Source organism: Nomascus leucogenys, chromosome 16, assembly GCF_006542625.1.
Source record: "Nomascus leucogenys isolate Asia chromosome 16, Asia_NLE_v1, whole genome shotgun sequence".
NCBI lineage: Eukaryota > Metazoa > Chordata > Mammalia > Primates > Hylobatidae > Nomascus > Nomascus leucogenys.
In genome coordinates, this window is record NC_044396.1 from 35,018,816 (window position 1) to 35,024,815 (window position 6,000).

The following is a 6,000-nucleotide window of genomic DNA, read 5'->3' on the forward strand; positions in this document are numbered from 1 at the left end:
AATGTACACAAGTTCTAAAATACCCAAATTTTAAAATGAAATTTTATCTAATAAGCCAATTGTAGGTTCAAGGTTGGCTATACAATGTGATTGAACCTGTAAGACCTAATAATTGTGTGAAAAATTAAAATGTCAATCATGAGGATATATCTAAATATTTGATTCTATGGCTTCCTGCAGGCAATATTTAATCATTTTAGCTTTCAAATTTAATCTGGATGACATTGTTCACATAAACAGAAGTTGTAGCTATTTAGAAAAAACTTTTCTTCAAATATATAAACTTTTCTTGATGAAAATCTCAATTTATGTTTTCAAAATGTTATCATAGTAACTCTGTACTTAATAAAATAAATGCATTCTAGAGACTATACTAGTATGTAAATCTGTTAACTATATTTTAATTTCCACTAAAATATTCACGTTATGTTTTACAGGGAAAAAAATGGGGACATGCATAAAAAATTATATTTCAGAACTAATAATTTTAAAAAAACAAATAATTCTAAAAGTAGCTAAATTAAACTTATTTGTAATACCATGTTCAAAATAATTCACAAACTTGTTTTTAAAAAACCTGAAAATGAAAATAAACTGACTGATCAGATCATCTGCATCAGCCAGCCTCATTTTCTGTGGTCACTGTAAAGCTAGTAATTTCTAATGTGTTAGCATTCTGATAAAATCCCACCTACATTATAAAAATCTAAACTACCCTCTTATTTCAAATTCATGTTGAAAATATGAGGGTTTTCTATTACTTTTGGCCTTTTTCTAGCATCCCCCTGTAGTAATAACCAGGGCATCCTTTGGTGAGTGAGAAGATACAGTTCCAAATAAATCTAGGAACTGCAAGCATTTTTTCTTGTTCTGCCTGGGCTCGTTCTTAACACTTCTGAATATCATAGTGGTTAAGTGAAGCCACAGCGCCTAGGTTCAAGCTTCACTTTACCATTTATTTCCTATATGACTTTAGATAAGTCTCTGAACATTAGGTTTCATATCTATATAATAAAGGGCATTTCTGACAGCTACCCCAAAGGGTGGTTGTAAGAATGAAAATAATAATATTTGTAAAATGCTTAAAACAGTATGTGCCTCAAGTAAGTGCTATAATAATAACTTTATTTTATATACATCAATAAAATAGTATTACTTATAATCATAATCCTCTAATTTAAATTTAAAATGAAATATTTTAATAAAATTATTATTACTATTATTGTTATTGTTTTCTAACAACTGCCAAATGCATAGTTTGTGAAAATTTTCATGATCTTCTTCATGGATTTGTCTTAATTAATTAGCTAATTATAAAATTATTAAGTGCATTTCTGTATAAAAGAGATCTTTCATTTTGAACTATAACTGATTTTTCAATTAGTTTTTCAAGTTTATTTTCCCCCTAAAATATTCTTGAGGGCAGGGCCTAGCTTCTATATTTTTTACATTTGTTAAATTCTATTCAAGCACTCTTCTCCTTATATATATATTTAGTAAGTAATAAATGAATTAATGAATGAGTCAATGAGTGGCTATGGGACATCAAATCAGATAGCGAAGATAGTTAAAATTCAACCTATAGGAATTGGCACTTTTTAAGATAATATAAGAGGGTTTGGCTTACACAAGTCAAGGGATTCCTGGTCTCACACACATGGCTTTCTGCCCCACAACCCGTACTTGCAGTAAAGAGTTTGTGGGAATACATATTTAAGAAGCACAAGGAGGAAATAAGCAATGAAACAGAATGGCCTACAGATGTAGGCTATAAAGATACTTGTAGAATGTGGCTAAAAAATTTAATGCTGCCCTGCTATATAAAGTTTATTCTATCACTTCGGGAGTAACAAGGCCATAATCTCTAGCCTTAAAAAAACAAAAAACAACAACAAAAAAAACCTCTGGGCTAAAAAAGAAATCACATATAATGCCTTTGTACTGTCCACTTGTCTGAAGCTTCTGTGAAAATAATAGGAATCACGATTTTATGCAAAATCAATCTGAAGAATATAAACAAATCTCAAAAAATTACATTTTGAAATAAGTAGAATATCTTACCCTTATATATTTTCCTTAAAATATGCGTGAGATTTCCTATCAACTTTAAGAATCTTCCTTTGGAATTAATGTTTAAGAGATAGCAAGTTTTAAAGGAACTAATTAGTTCTTTATGAAGAAAAAAATGCATTAGGGCAGAATGAAGTATATCTTATAGGTTTCCTAGATTTGGGTCTACTTTCACAATATGTTATACACATATACTGATCTCTCTACCATATAAGAATGCCAGACACGCATTCAAGAAAAAAATATTTTTCAACGTTTAACGAAGATCCTCTGCAGACTTGCACATTTGTAGACATGCAGGCAGGTATACAAAACACCTGGACAGACACACTCTTAAGTTGAGAAACGTGACCGAAACCATATCCTGCCATTTCATTATTCTAGCAATCTCACTTTTAATATCATACTGAACGTTAAAAAGGCAGGAAGTTGCCCTATTGCCTAAACAATGAAGTTTTAAAAGCCAAACAGAAGGGAATGGATAAAGTAATAATTTCTACTAGCTCCTCTGAATATTCAGTAAATATGTATGCTTGGAAAGTTGAATTGTTGGACTTGGAGAACAGTGAAATGCAAAATAGTTTCAACTGATGCATGGATTGATTCTATTTGGAAAAACAGAAGAAAAGAAAAGAGAGGCAATAGAAAAGAAAGATGTGAGATGAGAACTCTCAAAGTGGCAGGCAGGAGAGTGATTTTTCTGGAGTCAATACGTGTGGGTTTGTATATGAGGGGGATCTGAGAACACTAACATGGAGAGGGAAAGGTGAAGGTTAAAGGAGCAAGAAAACAAACAGAACTGCCAAGTTCTTTCTCCAAAAGTCTGAGTAGTGCCAGAAAAGGAAGAAGGGTACATTAGACAGAATCCTATTTGTGATAAACAATTGTTCTAAACCTGAAGGCAAGAGGGAGGGGATTATGGTATTTACTTTGTGGAAGCATATTAACTCTTCTAGGTGATGAGGATGCTTTTCCTTCAGTGGGGAAGGAAGTTATTTCTACGTTGAACCTTCAGTATTTTCAGAGTCCATGCAATCACACAAGTAAGCACTTTATCCATGCCATTAAATTAAAAACACCACCTCAAACAGCAATTAAATGCGCATACACACGTGTAATGTGCCAAATTACTAAACTGTTTGAGTTAATTTAAGAACAAAGAACTCTCTAGCCTAGATGTCTAGTCTAGATGGGTTTTATTCATGTATTACGTTAAGCTTTGGACAACTTTATATTTATTGACACACACACACGCACATGCCCCTAAAGAGTAAAATAGACAAAATAAAACGTTATTTTCTTTATATGTAACTTTAGAATGTTACCCTCTTTTACAAAATCTTTCCTGTAAGTTATTCAGCACTGACAGGTAAGACAAGATTTTTGACCGAAGTCTATCTCTCGCTTGTCCTATGAAATGTAATATATTGATTGCTGTTTATTGGTAAATAAACCAAGAGACTTCCGTCCCACACTATACTACACATTTAACAACAATAACAATAAAATGCTTACTCTTCCTTTCCTTCGGTTTCAAAAAATCAGATTCCCAACAAAATAAAAAAATTAATCAATGCAAAAATGAAAATATGATACGACACTTAAAATCTTGACATTACTACACAACTTGATTAGAAGGAATGTTGGACCTGAGTGGAATTAACTCAGTGTATGTGCATACTAAATATGTAATCTTGTATGCATTATTACTTATTGTTGAAACACATGTGCAGTCATAAATGTTGCATAAATGGCATGTTTGTGCATATTGCACACTGACAGTTTTTATGAATGAATACGCATAAATGCTCACAACTCGAGAAAATGGATGGCGGCATACTATTTTGAAGAGGATCATTAAGCATCGGGAGCAAATGATGAGGCAAATGGTCGATGTCTTTTGGTGATATTCAGGGCAAACGTATTCCCAAGTCCCCTAGCAGAGTGTGTTGGAAACAGCCATGAAGCTCTTTCCTTAGAGACCCGTTCTCCCTCTCAGGAATCGTGCTACACAACGTAGACCGCGCATCGCTTGAAGAATAAAATGCATGCATGTCTCTGTGTTCTGAGGATCGTTCATACATCAGAGATATCACACTCCCTAAATCCAGTCCCACAAGTGTGTGCATGTGAGTGTGGCATTTACCAACAAATGGACGGAAGGCAACAAGAGCTCGGCTCCTAGAAATAACATCCCCATCCCTTCCCAGTCAGGCTGCTGGGAAGCTTTTCAGGGGCTAACACTTGAGCGTCTTCCCCACCGGGAAGGAGCCTTACATTAAAAACCCTCTCAGGGCTAAGTCAGCTTTGTGTGTAAGTCCACTGGGCGCCATATGGCAGTTTCCAATTCCTTTAGCAACTCAAGTCTGGCTAGGCTGCCGCGATGATTCATTCTTAAAGGAAGACCCCCTTCGGGGAGCAGCAATGCCCCCGCCACTTACCTAGCTCCCACAGACCCCGCTCAGCAGGCGGCACGGACTCGGGCACCACAAAGGGCTGTGGGATTCCCCGCTCCCTCCGGGTAGCCTCTCCCCGCGACGACTCCCTTCGCCAATGATCTGTCGCTGGAAATCCCCCTCCCCTCCACAGAGAGGAGGGTCTCCCCGGCTGGCTGGAGCTCCTGGCGTGCTTTCCCCCTGTCTTTACATCCCTGACTCTGGTTCACGGTCTCTAGTAGGAAGGCTCAGAGGAGAGGCGGCGGGAGGAAGCTAAGGCATCCTTTAAAAGAACAATAATCTTCATAGATCTTCACCCCCTTCCCCACGCGGGGTCCCCATCCCCCTGCCGCCGCCACAGCCACCCAGACGAGAGAGGGCTGGAACAGAAGAGGAAAAATCGAGCGGGGCTGAGCTCGCCGCGCGGAAGGAGCCAGAAAGCGAGCCGCGCCAGCCCGGGAGTTGCCGCTCGCTGGGGCTGCCCGAGGCGCAGCGGCGGCGGCGGCGGCGGCGGCGGCCGCGGGGGCGGAGGGCGGAGGGCGGAGGGCGGTGGGTGCTTGGTGGGTGTGTGTCTGTGGCGGAGCAGGGTAGAGGCTGCGCGCGGGAGGCTAGGCGGGGCGCTCTGGGGCGCCGCTCCCCCGCCCCGCAGCTCGCCGGCCCGGCGCGCACACACGGCTGCGGCCACCCCAGCCTCCCGCTCCGCCTCCTCCCGCGCTCCGCGCATCCGCGGGCTGGAGCGGCCGCCGCCTTCTCTTCTTCCTCCTCCTCCCCCTCCGCCTCTTCCTCTTCGGCGCTCGCGGCTGTCAAGGTGGGCGGCAGGGCGGGATGGCTGGGCTGCGCGAGCCGGCGTCGCACCGCCGGGGACGCCGGGGCTCTGCCTCGCGGCGCCGGAGCTGTGCGCTCGGCCGGGGACGGCGCTCTGGTGCCCAGGGCGCGGCTGGGGCGCGGGCAGGCACCGCCCACACCTCGGCGGGGTGCCTCCCTTAGCTTCCGCGCGCCCGCCGCTCCTGCTGCCCCGGGCCTGGCTCCACACCCACCTGCTTCGCTCTGCAGCTCCCACCCGGCTGCACTGGGCTAGAGGGACGCAGCCCCCGCGGCTGCCGCGCACCCGGGACCGGGAAAGCCCCGGGACGCCCCGGCGCGACGCGCTCCGGCGGCTTCGCGGGATTCCCTCGGCCCTTCTGCTTCCAGCTGCAGGGCTGTCCTCCCGCCCGCCCACAGCACGACCCTGACCCGGGGCTGACTGCTCGACCCTGGGGAACTGGGGCGAAGACAGATGGCTCTGGAGTGGTGGTGCCAGGATTATTTTCCTGCAGAAAGAGCTGCGGAGATAACTAGGAGCGCAGATAAGATCTGACTTTCCTCGGGGCACCTGCAGCCCCGCTCGCTCGGGGGCCGTCCCTAGCCCCGAGTGACCCAGCTTTCCTGGGTTTGAGGGTAAAGCCGGGTCCGTGGCAGCCTTAACTCTTGCTTCTCACGGTGGCGCTCTTCATAC

The 6,000-nt window shown here is 43.3% G+C and overlaps 1 protein-coding gene across 1 annotated transcript in view; it reads right to left on the reverse strand.

Moving 5' to 3' along the window:
- KCNB2 (potassium voltage-gated channel subfamily B member 2) overlaps window positions 1-5,184 on the reverse strand; it is a 397,201-nt gene extending 392,017 nt beyond the window's left edge. The window contains exon 1 of the mRNA XM_003269422.2: window positions 4,512-5,184. The gene's annotated coding sequence lies outside the window, so the exon portion shown is untranslated. The remainder of the gene's footprint in view (window positions 1-4,511) is intronic.
- Between the last annotated feature and the right edge of the window lie 816 nt (window positions 5,185-6,000).